Source organism: Carcharhinus amblyrhynchos, unplaced genomic scaffold, assembly GCF_965287045.1.
Source record: "Carcharhinus amblyrhynchos unplaced genomic scaffold, sCarAmb.v2.hapA scaffold_734, whole genome shotgun sequence".
Taxonomy (NCBI): Eukaryota; Metazoa; Chordata; class Chondrichthyes; order Carcharhiniformes; family Carcharhinidae; genus Carcharhinus; species Carcharhinus amblyrhynchos.
Window position 1 is genome coordinate 37,674 of NW_027650474.1, and position 21,469 is coordinate 59,142.

At 56.3% G+C, this 21,469-nt stretch overlaps 29 non-coding genes and 5 pseudogenes across 29 annotated transcripts; all 34 read left to right on the top strand.

Moving 5' to 3' along the window:
• The first annotated feature begins 208 nt into the window (after positions 1 to 208).
• LOC145339930 (U2 spliceosomal RNA) lies at positions 209 to 400 on the top strand. The gene has a single exon (XR_013886111.1). It is a non-coding gene; the product is annotated as a U2 spliceosomal RNA (small nuclear RNA).
• Positions 401 to 615: 215 nt separating this feature from the next.
• Positions 616 to 807, top strand: LOC145339931 (U2 spliceosomal RNA). The gene has a single exon (XR_013886112.1). It is a non-coding gene; the product is annotated as a U2 spliceosomal RNA (small nuclear RNA).
• Positions 808 to 1,022: 215 nt separating this feature from the next.
• On the top strand, positions 1,023 to 1,214 carry LOC145339932 (U2 spliceosomal RNA). Its single transcript, XR_013886113.1, has one exon. It is a non-coding gene; the product is annotated as a U2 spliceosomal RNA (small nuclear RNA).
• Positions 1,215 to 1,429: 215 nt separating this feature from the next.
• On the top strand, positions 1,430 to 1,621 carry LOC145339933 (U2 spliceosomal RNA). The gene has a single exon (XR_013886114.1). It is a non-coding gene; the product is annotated as a U2 spliceosomal RNA (small nuclear RNA).
• A 215-nt stretch (positions 1,622 to 1,836) lies between these two features.
• Positions 1,837 to 2,028, top strand: LOC145339934 (U2 spliceosomal RNA). The gene has a single exon (XR_013886115.1). It is a non-coding gene; the product is annotated as a U2 spliceosomal RNA (small nuclear RNA).
• A 215-nt stretch (positions 2,029 to 2,243) lies between these two features.
• On the top strand, positions 2,244 to 2,435 carry LOC145339935 (U2 spliceosomal RNA). Its single transcript, XR_013886116.1, has one exon. It is a non-coding gene; the product is annotated as a U2 spliceosomal RNA (small nuclear RNA).
• Positions 2,436 to 2,650: 215 nt separating this feature from the next.
• LOC145339936 (U2 spliceosomal RNA) lies at positions 2,651 to 2,842 on the top strand. Its single transcript, XR_013886117.1, has one exon. It is a non-coding gene; the product is annotated as a U2 spliceosomal RNA (small nuclear RNA).
• A 215-nt stretch (positions 2,843 to 3,057) lies between these two features.
• Positions 3,058 to 3,249, top strand: LOC145339939 (U2 spliceosomal RNA). Its single transcript, XR_013886119.1, has one exon. It is a non-coding gene; the product is annotated as a U2 spliceosomal RNA (small nuclear RNA).
• Positions 3,250 to 3,464: 215 nt separating this feature from the next.
• On the top strand, positions 3,465 to 3,656 carry LOC145339940 (U2 spliceosomal RNA). The gene has a single exon (XR_013886120.1). It is a non-coding gene; the product is annotated as a U2 spliceosomal RNA (small nuclear RNA).
• Positions 3,657 to 3,871: 215 nt separating this feature from the next.
• LOC145339941 (U2 spliceosomal RNA) lies at positions 3,872 to 4,063 on the top strand. The gene has a single exon (XR_013886121.1). It is a non-coding gene; the product is annotated as a U2 spliceosomal RNA (small nuclear RNA).
• A 215-nt stretch (positions 4,064 to 4,278) lies between these two features.
• LOC145339942 (U2 spliceosomal RNA) lies at positions 4,279 to 4,470 on the top strand. Its single transcript, XR_013886122.1, has one exon. It is a non-coding gene; the product is annotated as a U2 spliceosomal RNA (small nuclear RNA).
• A 530-nt stretch (positions 4,471 to 5,000) lies between these two features.
• LOC145339943 (U2 spliceosomal RNA) lies at positions 5,001 to 5,192 on the top strand. The gene has a single exon (XR_013886123.1). It is a non-coding gene; the product is annotated as a U2 spliceosomal RNA (small nuclear RNA).
• Positions 5,193 to 5,407: 215 nt separating this feature from the next.
• On the top strand, positions 5,408 to 5,599 carry LOC145339944 (U2 spliceosomal RNA). The gene has a single exon (XR_013886124.1). It is a non-coding gene; the product is annotated as a U2 spliceosomal RNA (small nuclear RNA).
• A 215-nt stretch (positions 5,600 to 5,814) lies between these two features.
• LOC145339945 (U2 spliceosomal RNA) lies at positions 5,815 to 6,006 on the top strand. Its single transcript, XR_013886125.1, has one exon. It is a non-coding gene; the product is annotated as a U2 spliceosomal RNA (small nuclear RNA).
• Positions 6,007 to 6,536: 530 nt separating this feature from the next.
• Positions 6,537 to 6,728, top strand: LOC145339946 (U2 spliceosomal RNA). The gene has a single exon (XR_013886126.1). It is a non-coding gene; the product is annotated as a U2 spliceosomal RNA (small nuclear RNA).
• Positions 6,729 to 6,943: 215 nt separating this feature from the next.
• LOC145339947 (U2 spliceosomal RNA) lies at positions 6,944 to 7,135 on the top strand. Its single transcript, XR_013886127.1, has one exon. It is a non-coding gene; the product is annotated as a U2 spliceosomal RNA (small nuclear RNA).
• Positions 7,136 to 7,350: 215 nt separating this feature from the next.
• On the top strand, positions 7,351 to 7,542 carry LOC145339948 (U2 spliceosomal RNA). Its single transcript, XR_013886128.1, has one exon. It is a non-coding gene; the product is annotated as a U2 spliceosomal RNA (small nuclear RNA).
• A 215-nt stretch (positions 7,543 to 7,757) lies between these two features.
• LOC145339950 (U2 spliceosomal RNA) lies at positions 7,758 to 7,949 on the top strand. Its single transcript, XR_013886130.1, has one exon. It is a non-coding gene; the product is annotated as a U2 spliceosomal RNA (small nuclear RNA).
• A 215-nt stretch (positions 7,950 to 8,164) lies between these two features.
• LOC145339975 (U2 spliceosomal RNA) lies at positions 8,165 to 8,356 on the top strand. Its single transcript, XR_013886155.1, has one exon. It is a non-coding gene; the product is annotated as a U2 spliceosomal RNA (small nuclear RNA).
• A 530-nt stretch (positions 8,357 to 8,886) lies between these two features.
• On the top strand, positions 8,887 to 9,078 carry LOC145339951 (U2 spliceosomal RNA). Its single transcript, XR_013886131.1, has one exon. It is a non-coding gene; the product is annotated as a U2 spliceosomal RNA (small nuclear RNA).
• A 530-nt stretch (positions 9,079 to 9,608) lies between these two features.
• Positions 9,609 to 9,800, top strand: LOC145339952 (U2 spliceosomal RNA). The gene has a single exon (XR_013886132.1). It is a non-coding gene; the product is annotated as a U2 spliceosomal RNA (small nuclear RNA).
• Positions 9,801 to 10,015: 215 nt separating this feature from the next.
• LOC145339953 (U2 spliceosomal RNA) lies at positions 10,016 to 10,207 on the top strand. The gene has a single exon (XR_013886133.1). It is a non-coding gene; the product is annotated as a U2 spliceosomal RNA (small nuclear RNA).
• A 215-nt stretch (positions 10,208 to 10,422) lies between these two features.
• LOC145339954 (U2 spliceosomal RNA) lies at positions 10,423 to 10,614 on the top strand. The gene has a single exon (XR_013886134.1). It is a non-coding gene; the product is annotated as a U2 spliceosomal RNA (small nuclear RNA).
• A 530-nt stretch (positions 10,615 to 11,144) lies between these two features.
• On the top strand, positions 11,145 to 11,336 carry LOC145339955 (U2 spliceosomal RNA). The gene has a single exon (XR_013886135.1). It is a non-coding gene; the product is annotated as a U2 spliceosomal RNA (small nuclear RNA).
• A 530-nt stretch (positions 11,337 to 11,866) lies between these two features.
• Positions 11,867 to 12,058, top strand: LOC145339956 (U2 spliceosomal RNA). The gene has a single exon (XR_013886136.1). It is a non-coding gene; the product is annotated as a U2 spliceosomal RNA (small nuclear RNA).
• A 215-nt stretch (positions 12,059 to 12,273) lies between these two features.
• On the top strand, positions 12,274 to 12,465 carry LOC145339957 (U2 spliceosomal RNA). The gene has a single exon (XR_013886137.1). It is a non-coding gene; the product is annotated as a U2 spliceosomal RNA (small nuclear RNA).
• A 215-nt stretch (positions 12,466 to 12,680) lies between these two features.
• On the top strand, positions 12,681 to 12,872 carry LOC145339958 (U2 spliceosomal RNA). The gene has a single exon (XR_013886138.1). It is a non-coding gene; the product is annotated as a U2 spliceosomal RNA (small nuclear RNA).
• A 215-nt stretch (positions 12,873 to 13,087) lies between these two features.
• On the top strand, positions 13,088 to 13,279 carry LOC145339974 (U2 spliceosomal RNA). The gene has a single exon (XR_013886154.1). It is a non-coding gene; the product is annotated as a U2 spliceosomal RNA (small nuclear RNA).
• Positions 13,280 to 13,494: 215 nt separating this feature from the next.
• LOC145339989 (U2 spliceosomal RNA) lies at positions 13,495 to 13,609 on the top strand (annotated as a pseudogene).
• Positions 13,610 to 17,800: 4,191 nt separating this feature from the next.
• Positions 17,801 to 17,976, top strand: LOC145339981 (U2 spliceosomal RNA; annotated as a pseudogene).
• Positions 17,977 to 18,191: 215 nt separating this feature from the next.
• On the top strand, positions 18,192 to 18,260 carry LOC145339992 (U2 spliceosomal RNA; annotated as a pseudogene).
• A 430-nt stretch (positions 18,261 to 18,690) lies between these two features.
• Positions 18,691 to 18,863, top strand: LOC145339986 (U2 spliceosomal RNA; annotated as a pseudogene).
• A 215-nt stretch (positions 18,864 to 19,078) lies between these two features.
• On the top strand, positions 19,079 to 19,270 carry LOC145339959 (U2 spliceosomal RNA). Its single transcript, XR_013886139.1, has one exon. It is a non-coding gene; the product is annotated as a U2 spliceosomal RNA (small nuclear RNA).
• Positions 19,271 to 19,485: 215 nt separating this feature from the next.
• On the top strand, positions 19,486 to 19,600 carry LOC145339990 (U2 spliceosomal RNA; annotated as a pseudogene).
• Positions 19,601 to 21,469: the final 1,869 nt, after the last annotated feature.

Sequence of the window (21,469 nt, forward strand, 5' to 3'; positions counted from 1 at the left end):
GCATCAAAAACAGAACATGTGGCAGCACCTGCCTACTGGCACCGCAGGTGTCGACGGCAGAGTAAAGGACGCACACGCTGAGCCCCCTGCTGCGCTGCGACGCTACTGCAGCACTCAGGCAGGCTGACGGTTTTTCTGTGGCCAGCAAGCGGCGCGTGAAAGCCAGTGGCTGAGGAAGGGAGGGGGGCCAGCGGGGAATTGACGGGCTATCGCTTCTCGGCCTTTTGGCTAAGATCAAGTGTAGTATCTGTTCTTATCAGTTTAATATCTGATAGTTCCCCGATCTGGGGACCAAATATTAACCTGATTTTTGGAACAGGGCGCTGGGGAAAGGGGCTCGCTCCTACCACGCCACGCATCGACCTGGTCTTGCACTCTCTCCAGGAACGGTGCACTGACTCACAAGAGCATCAAAAACAGAACATGTGGCAGCACCTGCCTACTGGCACCGCAGGTGTCGACGGCAGAGTAAAGGACGCACACGCTGAGCCCCCTGCTGCGCTGCGACGCTACTGCAGCACTCAGGCAGGCTGACGGTTTTTCTGCGGCCAGCAAGCGGCGCGTGAAAGCCAGTGGCTGAGGAAGGGAGGGGGGCCAGCGGGGAGTTGACGGGCTATCGCTTCTCGGCCTTTTGGCTAAGATCAAGTGTAGTATCTGTTCTTATCAGTTTAATATCTGATAGTTCCCCGATCTGGGGACCAAATATTAACCTGATTTTTGGAACAGGGCGCTGGGGAAAGGGGCTCGCTCCTACCACGCCACGCATCGACCTGGTCTTGCACTCTCTCCAGGAACGGTGCACTGACTCACAAGAGCATCAAAAACAGAACATGTGGCAGCACCTGCCTACTGGCACCGCAGGTGTCGACGGCAGAGTAAAGGACGCACACGCTGAGCCCCCTGCTGCGCTGCGACGCTACTGCAGCACTCAGGCAGGCTGACGGTTTTTCTGTGGCCAGCAAGCGGCGCGTGAAAGCCAGTGGCTGAGGAAGGGAGGGGGGCCAGCGGGGAATTGACGGGCTATCGCTTCTCGGCCTTTTGGCTAAGATCAAGTGTAGTATCTGTTCTTATCAGTTTAATATCTGATAGTTCCCCGATCTGGGGACCAAATATTAACCTGATTTTTGGAACAGGGCGCTGGGGAAAGGGGCTCGCTCCTACCACGCCACGCATCGACCTGGTCTTGCACTCTCTCCAGGAACGGTGCACTGACTCACAAGAGCATCAAAAACAGAACATGTGGCAGCACCTACCTACTGGCACCGCAGGTGTCGACGGCAGAGTAAAGGACGCACACGCTGAGCCCCCTGCTGCGCTGCGACGCTACTGCAGCACTCAGGCAGGCTGACGGTTTTTCTGTGGCCAGCAAGCGGCGCGTGAAAGCCAGTGGCTGAGGAAGGGAGGGGGGCCAGCGGGGAATTGACGGGCTATCGCTTCTCGGCCTTTTGGCTAAGATCAAGTGTAGTATCTGTTCTTATCAGTTTAATATCTGATAGTTCCCCGATCTGGGGACCAAATATTAACCTGATTTTTGGAACAGGGCGCTGGGGAAAGGGGCTCGCTCCTACCACGCCACGCATCGACCTGGTCTTGCACTCTCTCCAGGAACGGTGCACTGACTCACAAGAGCATCAAAAACAGAACATGTGGCAGCACCTGCCTACTGGCACCGCAGGTGTCGACGGCAGAGTAAACGACGCACACGCTGAGCCCCCTGCTGCGCTGCGACGCTACTGCAGCACTCAGGCAGGCTGACGGTTTTTCTGTGGCCAGCAAGCGGCGCGTGAAAGCCAGTGGCTGAGGAAGGGAGGGGGGCCAGCGGGGAATTGACGGGCTATCGCTTCTCGGCCTTTTGGCTAAGATCAAGTGTAGTATCTGTTCTTATCAGTTTAATATCTGATAGTTCCCCGATCTGGGGACCAAATATTAACCTGATTTTTGGAACAGGGCGCTGGGGAAAGGGGCTCGCTCCTACCACGCCACGCATCGACCTGGTCTTGCACTCTCTCCAGGAACGGTGCACTGACTCACAAGAGCATCAAAAACAGAACATGTGGCAGCACCTGCCTACTGGCACCGCAGGTGTCGACGGCAGAGTAAAGGACGCACACGCTGAGCCCCCTGCTGCGCTGCGACGCTACTGCAGCACTCAGGCAGGCTGACGGTTTTTCTGTGGCCAGCAAGCGGCGCGTGAAAGCCAGTGGCTGAGGAAGGGAGGGGGGCCAGCGGGGAATTGACGGGCTATCGCTTCTCGGCCTTTTGGCTAAGATCAAGTGTAGTATCTGTTCTTATCAGTTTAATATCTGATAGTTCCCCGATCTGGGGACCAAATATTAACCTGATTTTTGGAACAGGGCGCTGGGGAAAGGGGCTCGCTCCTACCACGCCACGCATCGACCTGGTCTTGCACTCTCTCCAGGAACGGTGCACTGACTCACAAGAGCATCAAAAACAGAACATGTGGCAGCACCTGCCTACTGGCACCGCAGGTGTCGACGGCAGAGTAAAAGACGCACACGCTGAGCCCCCTGCTGCGCTGCGACGCTACTGCAGCACTCAGGCAGGCTGACGGTTTTTCTGTGGCCAGCAAGCGGCGCGTGAAAGCCAGTGGCTGAGGAAGGGAGGGGGGCCAGCTGGGAATTGACGGGCTATCGCTTCTCGGCCTTTTGGCTAAGATCAAGTGTAGTATCTGTTCTTATCAGTTTAATATCTGATAGTTCCCCGATCTGGGGACCAAATATTAACCTGATTTTTGGAACAGGGCGCTGGGGAAAGGGGCTCGCTCCTACCACGCCACGCATCGACCTGGTCTTGCACTCTCTCCAGGAACGGTGCACTGACTCACAAGAGAATCAAAAACAGAACATGTGGCAGCACCTGCCTACTGGCACCGCAGGTGTCGACGGCAGAGTAAAGGACGCACACGCTGAGCCCCCTGCTGCGCTGCGACGCTACTGCAGCACTCAGGCAGGCTGACGGTTTTTCTGCGGCCAGCAAGCGGCGCGTGAAAGCCAGTGGCTGAGGAAGGGAGGGGGGCCAGCGGGGAGTTGACGGGCTATCGCTTCTCGGCCTTTTGGCTAAGATCAAGTGTAGTATCTGTTCTTATCAGTTTAATATCTGATAGTTCCCCGATCTGGGGACCAAATATTAACCTGATTTTTGGAACAGGGCGCTGGGGAAAGGGGCTCGCTCCTACCACGCCACGCATCGACCTGGTCTTGCACTCTCTCCAGGAACGGTGCACTGACTCACAAGAGCATCAAAAACAGAACATGTGGCAGCACCTGCCTACTGGCACCGCAGGTGTCGACGGCAGAGTAAAGGACGCACACGCTGAGCCCCCTGCTGCGCTGCGACGCTACTGCAGCACTCAGGCAGGCTGACGGTTTTTCTGTGGCCAGCAAGCGGCGCGTGAAAGCCAGTGGCTGAGGAAGGGAGGGGGGCCAGCGGGGAATTGACGGGCTATCGCTTCTCGGCCTTTTGGCTAAGATCAAGTGTAGTATCTGTTCTTATCAGTTTAATATCTGATAGTTCCCCGATCTGGGGACCAAATATTAACCTGATTTTTGGAACAGGGCGCTGGGGAAAGGGGCTCGCTCCTACCACGCCACGCATCGACCTGGTCTTGCACTCTCTCCAGGAACGGTGCACTGACTCACAAGAGCATCAAAAACAGAACATGTGGCAGCACCTACCTACTGGCACCGCAGGTGTCGACGGCAGAGTAAAGGACGCACACGCTGAGCCCCCTGCTGCGCTGCGACGCTACTGCAGCACTCAGGCAGGCTGACGGTTTTTCTGTGGCCAGCAAGCGGCGCGTGAAAGCCAGTGGCTGAGGAAGGGAGGGGGGCCAGCGGGGAATTGACGGGCTATCGCTTCTCGGCCTTTTGGCTAAGATCAAGTGTAGTATCTGTTCTTATCAGTTTAATATCTGATAGTTCCCCGATCTGGGGACCAAATATTAACCTGATTTTTGGAACAGGGCGCTGGGGAAAGGGGCTCGCTCCTACCACGCCACGCATCGACCTGGTCTTGCACTCTCTCCAGGAACGGTGCACTGACTCACAAGAGCATCAAAAACAGAACATGTGGCAGCACCTGCCTACTGGCACCGCAGGTGTCGACGGCAGAGTAAAGGACGCACACGCTGAGCCCCCTGCTGCGCTGCGACGCTACTGCAGCACTCAGGCAGGCTGACGGTTTTTCTGTGGCCAGCAAGCGGCGCGTGAAAGCCAGTGGCTGAGGAAGGGAGGGGGGCCAGCGGGGAATTGACGGGCTATCGCTTCTCGGCCTTTTGGCTAAGATCAAGTGTAGTATCTGTTCTTATCAGTTTAATATCTGATAGTTCCCCGATCTGGGGACCAAATATTAACCTGATTTTTGGAACAGGGCGCTGGGGAAAGGGGCTCGCTCCTACCACGCCACGCATCGACCTGGTCTTGCACTCTCTCCAGGAACGGTGCACTGACTCACAAGAGCATCAAAAACAGAACATGTGGCGGGGCGCCCCCTGCTGCCCTGCGACGCCACTGCAGCGCTCGGGCCTCAGCGGCAATACGTCACTCAGCCTCGCCGTGCCGTGTGTCGTCTCGCACCTTGTTTTCCCACCAACGCTAGCCCGGAACACTACATTAGTGTTCCCCACCCTCCCTTCCTCCTCTCACCAATAAAAAAAAGAGAGAGGGGGAGATCCAGCCAGGTCGGTGCGCTGGGGAAAGGGGCTCGCTCCTACCACGCCACGCATCGACCTGGTCTTGCACTCTCTCCAGGAACGGTGCACTGACTCACAAGAGAATCAAAAACAGAACATGTGGCAGCACCTGCCTACTGGCACCGCAGGTGTCGACGGCAGAGTAAAGGACGCACACGCTGAGCCCCCTGCTGCGCTGCGACGCTACTGCAGCACTCAGGCAGGCTGACGGTTTTTCTGTGGCCAGCAAGCGGCGCGTGAAAGCCAGTGGCTGAGGAAGGGAGGGGGGCCAGCGGGGAATTGACGGGCTATCGCTTCTCGGCCTTTTGGCTAAGATCAAGTGTAGTATCTGTTCTTATCAGTTTAATATCTGATAGTTCCCCGATCTGGGGACCAAATATTAACCTGATTTTTGGAACAGGGCGCTGGGGAAAGGGGCTCGCTCCTACCACGCCACGCATCGACCTGGTCTTGCACTCTCTCCAGGAACGGTGCACTGACTCACAAGAGCATCAAAAACAGAACATGTGGCAGCACCTACCTACTGGCACCGCAGGTGTCGACGGCAGAGTAAAGGACGCACACGCTGAGCCCCCTGCTGCGCTGCGACGCTACTGCAGCACTCAGGCAGGCTGACGGTTTTTCTGTGGCCAGCAAGCGGCGCGTGAAAGCCAGTGGCTGAGGAAGGGAGGGGGGCCAGCGGGGAATTGACGGGCTATCGCTTCTCGGCCTTTTGGCTAAGATCAAGTGTAGTATCTGTTCTTATCAGTTTAATATCTGATAGTTCCCCGATCTGGGGACCAAATATTAACCTGATTTTTGGAACAGGGCGCTGGGGAAAGGGGCTCGCTCCTACCACGCCACGCATCGACCTGGTCTTGCACTCTCTCCAGGAACGGTGCACTGACTCACAAGAGCATCAAAAACAGAACATGTGGCAGCACCTGCCTACTGGCACCGCAGGTGTCGACGGCAGAGTAAAGGACGCACACGCTGAGCCCCCTGCTGCGCTGCGACGCTACTGCAGCACTCAGGCAGGCTGACGGTTTTTCTGTGGCCAGCAAGCGGCGCGTGAAAGCCAGTGGCTGAGGAAGGGAGGGGGGCCAGCGGGGAATTGACGGGCTATCGCTTCTCGGCCTTTTGGCTAAGATCAAGTGTAGTATCTGTTCTTATCAGTTTAATATCTGATAGTTCCCCGATCTGGGGACCAAATATTAACCTGATTTTTGGAACAGGGCGCTGGGGAAAGGGGCTCGCTCCTACCACGCCACGCATCGACCTGGTCTTGCACTCTCTCCAGGAACGGTGCACTGACTCACAAGAGCATCAAAAACAGAACATGTGGCGGGGCGCCCCCTGCTGCCCTGCGACGCCACTGCAGCGCTCGGGCCTCAGCGGCAATACGTCACTCAGCCTCGCCGTGCCGTGTGTCGTCTCGCACCTTGTTTTCCCACCAACGCTAGCCCGGAACACTACATTAGTGTTCCCCACCCTCCCTTCCTCCTCTCACCAATAAAAAAAAGAGAGAGGGGGAGATCCAGCCAGGTCGGTGCGCTGGGGAAAGGGGCTCGCTCCTACCACGCCACGCATCGACCTGGTCTTGCACTCTCTCCAGGAACGGTGCACTGACTCACAAGAGAATCAAAAACAGAACATGTGGCAGCACCTGCCTACTGGCACCGCAGGTGTCGACGGCAGAGTAAAGGACGCACACGCTGAGCCCCCTGCTGCGCTGCGACGCTACTGCAGCACTCAGGCAGGCTGACGGTTTTTCTGTGGCCAGCAAGCGGCGCGTGAAAGCCAGTGGCTGAGGAAGGGAGGGGGGCCAGCGGGGAATTGACGGGCTATCGCTTCTCGGCCTTTTGGCTAAGATCAAGTGTAGTATCTGTTCTTATCAGTTTAATATCTGATAGTTCCCCGATCTGGGGACCAAATATTAACCTGATTTTTGGAACAGGGCGCTGGGGAAAGGGGCTCGCTCCTACCACGCCACGCATCGACCTGGTCTTGCACTCTCTCCAGGAACGGTGCACTGACTCACAAGAGCATCAAAAACAGAACATGTGGCAGCACCTGCCTACTGGCACCGCAGGTGTCGACGGCAGAGTAAAGGACGCACACGCTGAGCCCCCTGCTGCGCTGCGACGCTACTGCAGCACTCAGGCAGGCTGACGGTTTTTCTGTGGCCAGCAAGCGGCGCGTGAAAGCCAGTGGCTGAGGAAGGGAGGGGGGCCAGCTGGGAATTGACGGGCTATCGCTTCTCGGCCTTTTGGCTAAGATCAAGTGTAGTATCTGTTCTTATCAGTTTAATATCTGATAGTTCCCCGATCTGGGGACCAAATATTAACCTGATTTTTGGAACAGGGCGCTGGGGAAAGGGGCTCGCTCCTACCACGCCACGCATCGACCTGGTCTTGCACTCTCTCCAGGAACGGTGCACTGACTCACAAGAGCATCAAAAACAGAACATGTGGCAGCACCTGCCTACTGGCACCGCAGGTGTCGACGGCAGAGTAAAGGACGCACACGCTGAGCCCCCTGCTGCGCTGCGACGCTACTGCAGCACTCAGGCAGGCTGACGGTTTTTCTGTGGCCAGCAAGCGGCGCGTGAAAGCCAGTGGCTGAGGAAGGGAGGGGGGCCAGCTGGGAATTGACGGGCTATCGCTTCTCGGCCTTTTGGCTAAGATCAAGTGTAGTATCTGTTCTTATCAGTTTAATATCTGATAGTTCCCCGATCTGGGGACCAAATATTAACCTGATTTTTGGAACAGGGCGCTGGGGAAAGGGGCTCGCTCCTACCACGCCACGCATCGACCTGGTCTTGCACTCTCTCCAGGAACGGTGCACTGACTCACAAGAGCATCAAAAACAGAACATGTGGCAGCACCTGCCTACTGGCACCGCAGGTGTCGACGGCAGAGTAAAGGACGCACACGCTGAGCCCCCTGCTGCGCTGCGACGCTACTGCAGCACTCAGGCAGGCTGACGGTTTTTCTGTGGCCAGCAAGCGGCGCGTGAAAGCCAGTGGCTGAGGAAGGGAGGGGGGCCAGCTGGGAATTGACGGGCTATCGCTTCTCGGCCTTTTGGCTAAGATCAAGTGTAGTATCTGTTCTTATCAGTTTAATATCTGATAGTTCCCCGATCTGGGGACCAAATATTAACCTGATTTTTGGAACAGGGCGCTGGGGAAAGGGGCTCGCTCCTACCACGCCACGCATCGACCTGGTCTTGCACTCTCTCCAGGAACGGTGCACTGACTCACAAGAGCATCAAAAACAGAACATGTGGCAGCACCTGCCTACTGGCACCGCAGGTGTCGACGGCAGAGTAAAGGACGCACACGCTGAGCCCCCTGCTCCGCTGCGACGCTACTGCAGCACTCAGGCAGGCTGACGGTTTTTCTGTGGCCAGCAAGCGGCGCGTGAAAGCCAGTGGCTGAGGAAGGGAGGGGGGCCAGCGGGGAATTGACGGGCTATCGCTTCTCGGCCTTTTGGCTAAGATCAAGTGTAGTATCTGTTCTTATCAGTTTAATATCTGTTAGTTCCCCGATCTGGGGACCAAATATTAACCTGATTTTTGGAACAGGGCGCTGGGGAAAGGGGCTCGCTCCTACCACGCCACGCATCGACCTGGTCTTGCACTCTCTCCAGGAACGGTGCACTGACTCACAAGAGCATCAAAAACAGAACATGTGGCGGGGCGCCCCCTGCTGCCCTGCGACGCCACTGCAGCGCTCGGGCCTCAGCGGCAATACGTCACTCAGCCTCGCCGTGCCGTGTGTCGTCTCGCACCTTGTTTTCCCACCAACGCTAGCCCGGAACACTACATTAGTGTTCCCCACCCTCCCTTCCTCCTCTCACCAATAAAAAAAAGAGAGAGGGGGAGATCCAGCCAGGTCGGTGCGCTGGGGAAAGGGGCTCGCTCCTACCACGCCACGCATCGACCTGGTCTTGCACTCTCTCCAGGAACGGTGCACTGACTCACAAGAGAATCAAAAACAGAACATGTGGCAGCACCTGCCTACTGGCACCGCAGGTGTCGACGGCAGAGTAAAGGACGCACACGCTGAGCCCCCTGCTGCGCTGCGACGCTACTGCAGCACTCAGGCAGGCTGACGGTTTTTCTGTGGCCAGCAAGCGGCGCGTGAAAGCCAGTGGCTGAGGAAGGGAGGGGGGCCAGCTGGGAATTGACGGGCTATCGCTTCTCGGCCTTTTGGCTAAGATCAAGTGTAGTATCTGTTCTTATCAGTTTAATATCTGATAGTTCCCCGATCTGGGGACCAAATATTAACCTGATTTTTGGAACAGGGCGCTGGGGAAAGGGGCTCGCTCCTACCACGCCACGCATCGACCTGGTCTTGCACTCTCTCCAGGAACGGTGCACTGACTCACAAGAGCATCAAAAACAGAACATGTGGCGGGGCGCCCCCTGCTGCCCTGCGACGCCACTGCAGCGCTCGGGCCTCAGCGGCAATACGTCACTCAGCCTCGCCGTGCCGTGTGTCGTCTCGCACCTTGTTTTCCCACCAACGCTAGCCCGGAACACTACATTAGTGTTCCCCACCCTCCCTTCCTCCTCTCACCAATAAAAAAAAGAGAGAGGGGGAGATCCAGCCAGGTCGGTGCGCTGGGGAAAGGGGCTCGCTCCTACCACGCCACGCATCGACCTGGTCTTGCACTCTCTCCAGGAACGGTGCACTGACTCACAAGAGAATCAAAAACAGAACATGTGGCAGCACCTGCCTACTGGCACCGCAGGTGTCGACGGCAGAGTAAAGGACGCACACGCTGAGCCCCCTGCTGCGCTGCGACGCTACTGCAGCACTCAGGCAGGCTGACGGTTTTTCTGTGGCCAGCAAGCGGCGCGTGAAAGCCAGTGGCTGAGGAAGGGAGGGGGGCCAGGTGGGAATTGACGGGCTATCGCTTCTCGGCCTTTTGGCTAAGATCAAGTGTAGTATCTGTTCTTATCAGTTTAATATCTGATAGTTCCCCGATCTGGGGACCAAATATTAACCTGATTTTTGGAACAGGGCGCTGGGGAAAGGGGCTCGCTCCTACCACGCCACGCATCGACCTGGTCTTGCACTCTCTCCAGGAACGGTGCACTGACTCACAAGAGCATCAAAAACAGAACATGTGGCAGCACCTGCCTACTGGCACCGCAGGTGTCGACGGCAGAGTAAAGGACGCACACGCTGAGCCCCCTGCTGCGCTGCGACGCTACTGCAGCACTCAGGCAGGCTGACGGTTTTTCTGTGGCCAGCAAGCGGCGCGTGAAAGCCAGTGGCTGAGGAAGGGAGGGGGGCCAGCTGGGAATTGACGGGCTATCGCTTCTCGGCCTTTTGGCTAAGATCAAGTGTAGTATCTGTTCTTATCAGTTTAATATCTGATAGTTCCCCGATCTGGGGACCAAATATTAACCTGATTTTTGGAACAGGGCGCTGGGGAAAGGGGCTCGCTCCTACCACGCCACGCATCGACCTGGTCTTGCACTCTCTCCAGGAACGGTGCACTGACTCACAAGAGCATCAAAAACAGAACATGTGGCAGCACCTGCCTACTGGCACCGCAGGTGTCGACGGCAGAGTAAAGGACGCACACGCTGAGCCCCCTGCTGCGCTGCGACGCTACTGCAGCACTCAGGCAGGCTGACGGTTTTTCTGTGGCCAGCAAGCGGCGCGTGAAAGCCAGTGGCTGAGGAAGGGAGGGGGGCCAGCTGGGAATTGACGGGCTATCGCTTCTCGGCCTTTTGGCTAAGATCAAGTGTAGTATCTGTTCTTATCAGTTTAATATCTGATAGTTCCCCGATCTGGGGACCAAATATTAACCTGATTTTTGGAACAGGGCGCTGGGGAAAGGGGCTCGCTCCTACCACGCCACGCATCGACCTGGTCTTGCACTCTCTCCAGGAACGGTGCACTGACTCACAAGAGCATCAAAAACAGAACATGTGGCGGGGCGCCCCCTGCTGCCCTGCGACGCCACTGCAGCGCTCGGGCCTCAGCGGCAATACGTCACTCAGCCTCGCCGTGCCGTGTGTCGTCTCGCACCTTGTTTTCCCACCAACGCTAGCCCGGAACACTACATTAGTGTTCCCCACCCTCCCTTCCTCCTCTCACCAATAAAAAAAAGAGAGAGGGGGAGATCCAGCCAGGTCGGTGCGCTGGGGAAAGGGGCTCGCTCCTACCACGCCACGCATCGACCTGGTCTTGCACTCTCTCCAGGAACGGTGCACTGACTCACAAGAGAATCAAAAACAGAACATGTGGCAGCACCTGCCTACTGGCACCGCAGGTGTCGACGGCAGAGTAAAGGACGCACACGCTGAGCCCCCTGCTGCGCTGCGACGCTACTGCAGCACTCAGGCAGGCTGACGGTTTTTCTGTGGCCAGCAAGCGGCGCGTGAAAGCCAGTGGCTGAGGAAGGGAGGGGGGCCAGCTGGGAATTGACGGGCTATCGCTTCTCGGCCTTTTGGCTAAGATCAAGTGTAGTATCTGTTCTTATCAGTTTAATATCTGATAGTTCCCCGATCTGGGGACCAAATATTAACCTGATTTTTGGAACAGGGCGCTGGGGAAAGGGGCTCGCTCCTACCACGCCACGCATCGACCTGGTCTTGCACTCTCTCCAGGAACGGTGCACTGACTCACAAGAGCATCAAAAACAGAACATGTGGCGGGGCGCCCCCTGCTGCCCTGCGACGCCACTGCAGCGCTCGGGCCTCAGCGGCAATACGTCACTCAGCCTCGCCGTGCCGTGTGTCGTCTCGCACCTTGTTTTCCCACCAACGCTAGCCCGGAACACTACATTAGTGTTCCCCACCCTCCCTTCCTCCTCTCACCAATAAAAAAAAGAGAGAGGGGGAGATCCAGCCAGGTCGGTGCGCTGGGGAAAGGGGCTCGCTCCTACCACGCCACGCATCGACCTGGTCTTGCACTCTCTCCAGGAACGGTGCACTGACTCACAAGAGAATCAAAAACAGAACATGTGGCAGCACCTGCCTACTGGCACCGCAGGTGTCGACGGCAGAGTAAAGGACGCACACGCTGAGCCCCCTGCTGCGCTGCGACGCTACTGCAGCACTCAGGCAGGCTGACGGTTTTTCTGTGGCCAGCAAGCGGCGCGTGAAAGCCAGTGGCTGAGGAAGGGAGGGGGGCCAGCTGGGAATTGACGGGCTATCGCTTCTCGGCCTTTTGGCTAAGATCAAGTGTAGTATCTGTTCTTATCAGTTTAATATCTGATAGTTCCCCGATCTGGGGACCAAATATTAACCTGATTTTTGGAACAGGGCGCTGGGGAAAGGGGCTCGCTCCTACCACGCCACGCATCGACCTGGTCTTGCACTCTCTCCAGGAACGGTGCACTGACTCACAAGAGCATCAAAAACAGAACATGTGGCAGCACCTGCCTACTGGCACCGCAGGTGTCGACGGCAGAGTAAAGGACGCACACGCTGAGCCCCCTGCTGCGCTGCGACGCTACTGCAGCACTCAGGCAGGCTGACGGTTTTTCTGTGGCCAGCAAGCGGCGCGTGAAAGCCAGTGGCTGAGGAAGGGAGGGGGGCCAGCTGGGAATTGACGGGCTATCGCTTCTCGGCCTTTTGGCTAAGATCAAGTGTAGTATCTGTTCTTATCAGTTTAATATCTGATAGTTCCCCGATCTGGGGACCAAATATTAACCTGATTTTTGGAACAGGGCGCTGGGGAAAGGGGCTCGCTCCTACCACGCCACGCATCGACCTGGTCTTGCACTCTCTCCAGGAACGGTGCACTGACTCACAAGAGCATCAAAAACAGAACATGTGGCAGCACCTGCCTACTGGCACCGCAGGTGTCGACGGCAGAGTAAAGGACGCACACGCTGAGCCCCCTGCTGCGCTGCGACGCTACTGCAGCACTCAGGCAGGCTGACGGTTTTTCTGTGGCCAGCAAGCGGCGCGTGAAAGCCAGTGGCTGAGGAAGGGAGGGGGGCCAGCTGGGAATTGACGGGCTATCGCTTCTCGGCCTTTTGGCTAAGATCAAGTGTAGTATCTGTTCTTATCAGTTTAATATCTGATAGTTCCCCGATCTGGGGACCAAATATTAACCTGATTTTTGGAACAGGGCGCTGGGGAAAGGGGCTCGCTCCTACCACGCCACGCATCGACCTGGTCTTGCACTCTCTCCAGGAACGGTGCACTGACTCACAAGAGCATCAAAAACAGAACATGTGGCAGCACCTGCCTACTGGCACCGCAGGTGTCGACGGCAGAGTAAAGGACGCACACGCTGAGCCCCCTGCTGCGCTGCGACGCTACTGCAGCACTCAGGCAGGCTGACGGTTTTTCTGTGGCCAGCAAGCGGCGCGTGAAAGCCAGTGGCTGAGGAAGGGAGGGGGGCCAGCTGGGAATTGACGGGCTATCGCTTCTCGGCCTTTTGGCTAAGATCAAGTGTAGTATCTGTTCTTATCAGTTTAATATCTGATAGTTCCCCGATCTGGGGACCAAATATTAACCTGATTTTTGGAACAGGGCGCTGGGGAAACGGGCTCGCTCCTACCACGCCACGCATCGACCTGGTCTTGCACTCTCTCCAGGAACGGTGCACTGACTCACAAGAGCATCAAAAACAGAACATGTGGCAGCACCTGCCTACTGGCACCGCAGGTGTCGACGGCAGAGTAAAGGACGCACACGCTGAGCCCCCTGCTGCGCTGCGACGCTACTGCAGCACTCAGGCAGGCTGACGGTTTTTCTGTGGCCAGCAAGCGGCGCGTGAAAGCCAGTGGCTGAGGAAGGGAGGGGGGCCAGCGGGGAATTGACGGGCTATCGCTTCTCGGCCTTTTGGCTAAGATCAAGTGTAGTATCTGTTCTTATCAGTTTACAGACGACCGGTCCAGAAGCAGGCCCGGAAAAGGCTTCGGAAGGACGAGCGGACCCCCCAGTGCAGCAGGAGGACGCATCGTCAGCACCACCAGCAGAGGGCGCCGAAGCCCTGGAACAGGAGAGCTCGGAGCTCGAAAGCCCCTGGCTGAAAGTCAAATCCAGCAGAAAGGTACGGAAAAGGAAATCCGTGGCAGCGAGACCCCTCAACGGTGACGAGAGAAAAGCTGCCAGACGACGACAGAACCTCAAGAGGCTCTTTTCAAAAGCGACGAAGAATCCACAGGTGACGGGGAGAACCGAGGCCATCGCAGCAGCAGCAGACCATCCAGACGGCCACATGACTCCCACGATGTCACCCAGTCGCCGACGAGGATTTGAGGCAGGTTCGGACGGATATATCAGCCCTGCCGCCCTGCAGAACTTCGTCAGCACCACAGGAATGCGGAACCGGGTGCATGCTGACTGACGGACATGTAAGAACTGCCAAATCTTTTTGTACTTTAAAAATGTCTTTTAAGTTTGCCTCGGTAAATGTACGCAGTGTCAAAGATGGGTTGAGATGTGCGTCCACATTATCCTACCTGGCCAACGTCAAAGCCGACCTGCTGTTCCTGCAGGAGTGTGGGATCCCTCACCTCAGCAGCTACAGGCGCTGGTCGAGTGCGTGGTCCCACGGACCGTCCATCTGGTCAGGTGGGAACGACTGCCGTTCCTCGGGCCTCGGCATCCTGCTGCGGGGAGGTGGCTTTACCATCTCCGAAGTTAGGGAGGTGGTGGGGGGACGCCTTCTCGTAGCAGACGTCACGTACAAAAACTGCCCTCTCAGGCTGATTAATGTGTATGCCCCTGCCGCCAGAACCGAGCGGCTGGCGGTTTTTGAGCAGCTGCCACAGCTGCTCACCACCTCCAGGCCGGTCATTCTGGGTGGGGACTTCAATTGTATCCTAGACAAGGCCGACCGATCCAGCAGGGCTGAAAACAAACTGGACGCTACGTCCAGAGCCCTGCTGGAGACGGTCAAAGATGCCAAGCTGCTCGACGTCTTCAGCAACCCAGCAGACGGAGGGCAGCGCAGGTACACGTGGTCGCGGCCGGACAGGTCGGTTCGCTCCAGGATCGACTTTATGTTTGTGTCCCGCGCGCTCACGGTCAGGCCCACCGACGTCAGGCCGGTGTTCTTTTCTGACCACTGCCTCCTGCTGGCCGACTGTCAGCTGGAGGCAAACCAGAAAGTGGGCAGGGGGTCCTGGAAGCTGAATGTAGAACTGTTGACCCCAGAGAACCTCGAGGAACTCAGGAGGGATTACCACGGTTGGAGGACCGTCAAACCCTTCTTTGAGTCTCCATCGCTCTGGTGGGAAACCATCAAAGGCAACATCAAACGGTTCTTCATTCGCAAAGGGGTTCAGAAGGCCAGGGAGAGACGGCGGGACATGTCCCGACTCCAGAAAAGCATGCAGGAACTGCTCCAACTGCAGTCGATGGGGGTCGATGTCAAGGAGGAGCTCCAGGAGGTGAAGAGCCAGCAAGCCTCGCTCTTTGCCTCGGAGGCCGCCAAGGTCATCTTCCGGTCCAGGGTCCGCTCCGTGGAGCAGGACGAAAAGTGCTCACGCTTCTTCTTCCAGAAGGTGCACAGAGAAACCTCTGTGATCAGCAGCCTGAAGGAAGAGGACGGCTCAGTGGGGTCATCGCAGTCTGACATTCTGAGGATCTGCAAATCCTTCTATGCCGGACTGTATGACCTGAAGCCGACAGACAGCACGGCCTCCCAGTCTTTCCTGTCGTCTATCACGCAGGTCTTAGACGACGGTGAGCGGGACAGCCTGGAGAGACCGGTATCTCTGGAAGAGCTGACCAAGGCCGTCGAGTCCTTGCAGAAGGGTAAAACTCCCGGAAGCGACGGCTTACCGGCAGAGTTTTACTCGGCGTCGTGGGACTTGACGGGCCCGGACCTCCTGGAAGTATACGAGAGTATGCTTCTGGAGGGCAGGATGTCAGAATCCATGAGGAAAGGCATCATTACCCTCATCTACAAGCAGAAGGGGGAGAGGGAAGAAATTCGGAATTGGCGACCCATTTCACTATTGAACGTGGATTACAAAATTCTGGCCAAGGTCATCGCCAACCGGGTCAAGTCTGCTCTGGGGTCAGTAATCCATCCTGATCAAACCTGTGCTGTACCCGGCAGGAAGATCTCTGATAGCCTGGCGCTACTCAGGGATACGATCGCCTACGTGCAGGACAGGCAGGTGGATACGTGCCTCATCAGCCTCGACCAGGAGAAGGCGTTTGACAGAATATCGCACAGCTACATGATGGATGTGCTCTCCAAAATGGGTTTTGGGGAGGGAATACGCAATTGGATCCGGCTGCTCTACACAGACATCAGTAGCGCAGTCTCAGTCAACGGGTGGGAAACAGATAGCTTCCAAATCAGGTCTGGAGTCAGACAGGGCTGCCCTCTCTCCTCCGTCCTTTTTGTGTGTTGCATTGAACCCTTTGCCCAGGCCCTCAGAAGCGACCCAGGCATCAAAGGGGTGACAATCCCAGGCAGCGGAGGAACGCAGGTCAAAGCCTCCCTGTACATGGATGACGTGGCTGTGTTCTGCTCGGACCCCTCGTCTGTCCGCAGGCTCCTCCAGGTCTGCGAGCAGTTCGAGCTGGCCTCGGGAGCCAAAGTCAACCAGGGAAAGAGCGAGGCCATGTTCTTTGGGAACTGGGCCGACAAATCCTTTGTCCCCTTCACCGTCAGGGCAGAGTACCTGAAGGTGCTGGGGATATGGTTCGGAGCGGCAGGGGCATGCATCAAAAACTGGGAGGAGCGCATCGCGAAAGCCAGGCAGAAACTCGGCTTGTGGGAGCAACGCTCGCTCTCCATAACAGGGAAAAACCTGGTGATCCGGTGCGAGTTGCTGTCCGTGTTGTTGTACGTGGCGCAGGTGTGGCCTATCCCCAAATCCTGCGCTGCAGCAGTGACGCAGGCCATCTTCAAATTTATCTGGAGATCAAAGATGGATCGCGTCCGGAGGGAGGCGATGCACAAATCTCCAGAGAACGGAGGGAAAGACATTCCCAACGCCGCCCTCATCCTGATGGCCACCTTTGTGTGCGGCTGCATCAAGCTGTGCGTAGATCCTCGGTACACCAACAGCAAGTGCCACTACTTTTTGAGGTTCTACCTGTCCCGAGTGTTGCGAAGGATGGGTCTGGCCACACTGCCGCGGAACGCTCCGAGTAGTTGGACCGTACCGCAGCACCTGTCCTTCGTGGAGAAATTTTTCCGCAAACACACCTTTGACCACAAGGCGATTAAGCAGTGGTCAGCGCGTAACGTCCTTGGGGCCCTGAGAGTAAAGGAGACGGCGGATTCCGTCGGATGGTTCCCTGAGCAGACTGTCAGTGTCATCTGGCAGAACGCCTCATCACCAGAACTGACAAACAAGCACCAAGATCTGGCTTGGCTGGTGGTGAGAAGGGCACTCCCCGTCAGATCCTTTATGCACGCTCGAGGTCTCAACATCACCGCACGCTGCCGTCGAAGCGGCTGCGGGGCTGACGAGACGGTCGCACACCTCCTTTGGGAATGTGCCTTTGCAAAGAAGGTCTGGAGCGAGATGCAGTGGTATTTGTCGCGGTTCGTCCCGAGCAGCTCGGTGACGCAGGACTCTGTGCTCTACGGGCTGTTTCCGGGAACGCACACCGAGACAAATATCAACTGCTGCTGGAAGGTCATCAACTCGGTGAAGGACGCACTTTGGTCCGCCCGAAACTTGCTGATCTTCCAGCTGAAAGAATTGTCCTCGACCGAGTGTTGCAGACTGGCACATTCCAAGGTCCAGGACTACGTGCTGAGGGACGGGCTGAAGCTTGGGGCAGCCGCCGCAAAGGCACAATGGGGAAAGGCCACACTGTAAGGCCTTTTAACGGAGGCAGACCGAGGGCCCAGGAACTGCAGAATACCCTCGACCTGCGTAACTGTGTGCCAATCTAAGCACTAAGGGCACACAGAAATTTTTTGAGCCGTGTACATAGTTTTTTAAGTATTGAAATGTTATCATTGTAATTAGTACAAATATGTAAATATGGAGACATGGACATAGTTTTTTTTTAAGTACTGAAATGTTAAGTACTGAAATGTAGTCACTGTAGTTTTGGACAGATCTGCAAAAATGTTTTCATTCCGCATTGTTTTGCTACTCGAAGCCCTGTACATTGTAATAGTTTACTTGAGATTTTTATGAATAAAGTATATTTTTGGGAAAAAAAAAAATCTGTTCTTATCAGTTTAATATCTGATAGTTCCCCGATCTGGGGACCAAATATTAACCTGATTTTTGGAACAGGGCGCTGGGGAAAGGGGCTCGCTCCTACCACGCCACGCATCGACCTGGTCTTGCACTCTCTCCAGGAACGGTGCACTGACTCACAAGAGCATCAAAAACAGAACATGTGGCAGCACCTGCCTACTGGCACCGCAGGTGTCGACGGCAGAGTAAAGGACGCACACGCTGAGCCCCCTGCTGCGCTGCGACGCTACTGCAGCACTCAGGCAGGCTGACGGTTTTTCTGTGGCCAGCAAGCGGCGCGTGAAAGCCAGTGGCTGAGGAAGGGAGGGGGGCCAGCTGGGAATTGACGGGCTATCGCTTCTCGGCCTTTTGGCTAAGATCAAGTGTAGTATCTTGCTGATCTTCCAGCTGAAAGAACTGTCCTCGACCGAGTGTTGCAGACTGGCACATTCCAAGGTCCAGGACTACGTGCTGAGGGACGGGCTGAAGCTTGGGGCAGCCGCCGCAAAGGCACAATGGGGAAAGGCCACACTGTAAGGCCTTTTAACGGAGGCAGACCGAGGGCCCAGGAACTGCAGAATACCCTCGACCTGCGTAACTGTGTGCCAATCTGAGCACTAACGGCACACAGTAATCTTTTAAGGCGTGTATATAGTTTTTAAGTATTGAAATGTAATCATGGTAATTAGTACAAATATGTAAATTTTGAGACATGGACATAGTTTTTTAAGTACTGAAATGTAGTCACTGTAGTTTTGGACGGATCTGCAAAAATGTTTTGATTCCGCATTGTTTTGCTACTCGAAGCCCTGTACACTGTAATAGATTACTTGAGATTTTTATGAATAAAGTATATTTTTGGAAAAAAAAATCTGTTCTTATCAGTTTAATATCTGATAGTTCCCCGATCTGGGGACCAAATATTAACCTGATTTTTGGAACAGGGCGCTGGGGAAAGGGGCTCGCTCCTACCACGCCACGCATCGACCTGGTCTTGCACTCTCTCCAGGAACGGTGCACTGACTCACAAGAGCATCAAAAACAGAACATGTGGCAGCACCTGCCTACTGGCACCGCAGGTGTCGACGGCAGAGTAAAGGACGCACACGCTGAGCCCCCTGCTGCGCTGCGACGCTACTGCAGCACTCAGGCAGGCTGACGGTTTTTCTGTGGCCAGCAAGCGGCGCGTGAAAGCCAGTGGCTGAGGAAGGGAGGGGGGCCAGCTGGGAATTGACGGGCTATCGCTTCTCGGCCTTTTGGCTAAGATCAAGTGTAGTATCTGTTCTTATCAGTTTAATATCTGATAGTTCCCCGATCTGGGGACCAAATATTAACCTGATTTTTGGAACAGGGCGCTGGGGAAAGGGGCTCGCTCCTACCACGCCACGCATCGACCTGGTCTTGCACTCTCTCCAGGAACGGTGCACTGACTCACAAGAGCATCAAAAACAGAACATGTGGCAGCACCTGCCTACTGGCACCGCAGGTGTCGACGGCAGAGTAAAGGACGCACACGCTGAGCCCCCTGCTGCGCTGCGACGCTACTGCAGCACTCAGGCAGGCTGACGGTTTTTCTGTGGCCAGCAAGCGGCGCGTGAAAGCCAGTGGCTGAGGAAGGGAGGGGGGCCAGCGGGGAATTGACGGGCTATCGCTTCTCGGCCTTTTGGCTAAGATCAAGTGTAGTATCTGTTCTTATCAGTTTACAGACGACCGGTCCAGAAGCAGGCCCGGAAAAGGCTTCGGAAGGACGAGCGGACCCCCCAGTGCAGCAGGAGGACGCATCGTCAGCACCACCAGCAGAGGGCGCCGAAGCCCTGGAACAGGAGAGCTCGGAGCTCGAAAGCCCCTGGCTGAAAGTCAAATCCAGCAGAAAGGTACGGAAAAGGAAATCCGTGGCAGCGAGACCCCTCAACGGTGACGAGAGAAAAGCTGCCAGACGACGACAGAACCTCAAGAGGCTCTTTTCAAAAGCGACGAAGAATCCACAGGTGACGGGGAGAACCGAGGCCATCGCAGCAGCAGCAGACCATCCAGACGGCCACATGACTCCCACGATGTCACCCAGTCGCCGACGAGGATTTGAGGCAGGTTCGGACGGATATATCAGCCCTGCCGCCCTGCAGAACTTCGTCAGCACCACAGGAATGCGGAACCGGGTGCATGCTGACTGACGGACATGTAAGAACTGCCAAATCTTTTTGTACTTTAAAAATGTCTTTTAAGTTTGCCTCGGTAAATGTACGCAGTGTCAAAGATGGGTTGAGATGTGCGTCCACATTATCCTACCTGGCCAACGTCAAAGCCGACCTGCTGTTCCTGCAGGAGTGTGGGATCCCTCACCTCAGCAGCTACAGGCGCTGGTCGAGTGCGTGGTCCCACGGACCGTCCATCTGGTCAGGTGGGAACGACTGCCGTTCCTCGGGCCTCGGCATCCTGCTGCGGGGAGGTGGCTTTACCATCTCCGAAGTTAGGGAGGTGGTGGGGGGACGCCTTCTCGTAGCAGACGTCACGTACAAAAACTGCCCTCTCAGGCTGATTAATGTGTATGCCCCTGCCGCCAGAACCGAGCGGCTGGCGGTTTTTGAGCAGCTGCCACAGCTGCTCACCACCTCCAGGCCGGTCATTCTGGGTGGGGACTTCAATTGTATCCTAGACAAGGCCGACCGATCCAGCAGGGCTGAAAACAAACTGGACGCTACGTCCAGAGCCCTGCTGGAGACGGTCAAAGATGCCAAGCTGCTCGACGTCTTCAGCAACCCAGCAGACGGAGGGCAGCGCAGGTACACGTGGTCGCGGCCGGACAGGTCGGTTCGCTCCAGGATCGACTTTATGTTTGTGTCCCGCGCGCTCACGGTCAGGCCCACCGACGTCAGGCCGGTGTTCTTTTCTGACCACTGCCTCCTGCTGGCCGACTGTCAGCTGGAGGCAAACCAGAAAGTGGGCAGGGGGTCCTGGAAGCTGAATGTAGAACTGTTGACCCCAGAGAACCTCGAGGAACTCAGGAGGGATTACCACGGTTGGAGGACCGTCAAACCCTTCTTTGAGTCTCCATCGCTCTGGTGGGAAACCATCAAAGGCAACATCAAACGGTTCTTCATTCGCAAAGGGGTTCAGAAGGCCAGGGAGAGACGGCGGGACATGTCCCGACTCCAGAAAAGCATGCAGGAACTGCTCCAACTGCAGTCGATGGGGGTCGATGTCAAGGAGGAGCTCCAGGAGGTGAAGAGCCAGCAAGCCTCGCTCTTTGCCTCGGAGGCCGCCAAGGTCATCTTCCGGTCCAGGGTCCGCTCCGTGGAGCAGGACGAAAAGTGCTCACGCTTCTTCTTCCAGAAGGTGCACAGAGAAACCTCTGTGATCAGCAGCCTGAAGGAAGAGGACGGCTCAGTGGGGTCATCGCAGTCTGACATTCTGAGGATCTGCAAATCCTTCTATGCCGGACTGTATGACCTGAAGCCGACAGACAGCACGGCCTCCCAGTCTTTCCTGTCGTCTATCACGCAGGTCTTAGACGACGGTGAGCGGGACAGCCTGGAGAGACCGGTATCTCTGGAAGAGCTGACCAAGGCCGTCGAGTCCTTGCAGAAGGGTAAAACTCCCGGAAGCGACGGCTTACCGGCAGAGTTTTACTCGG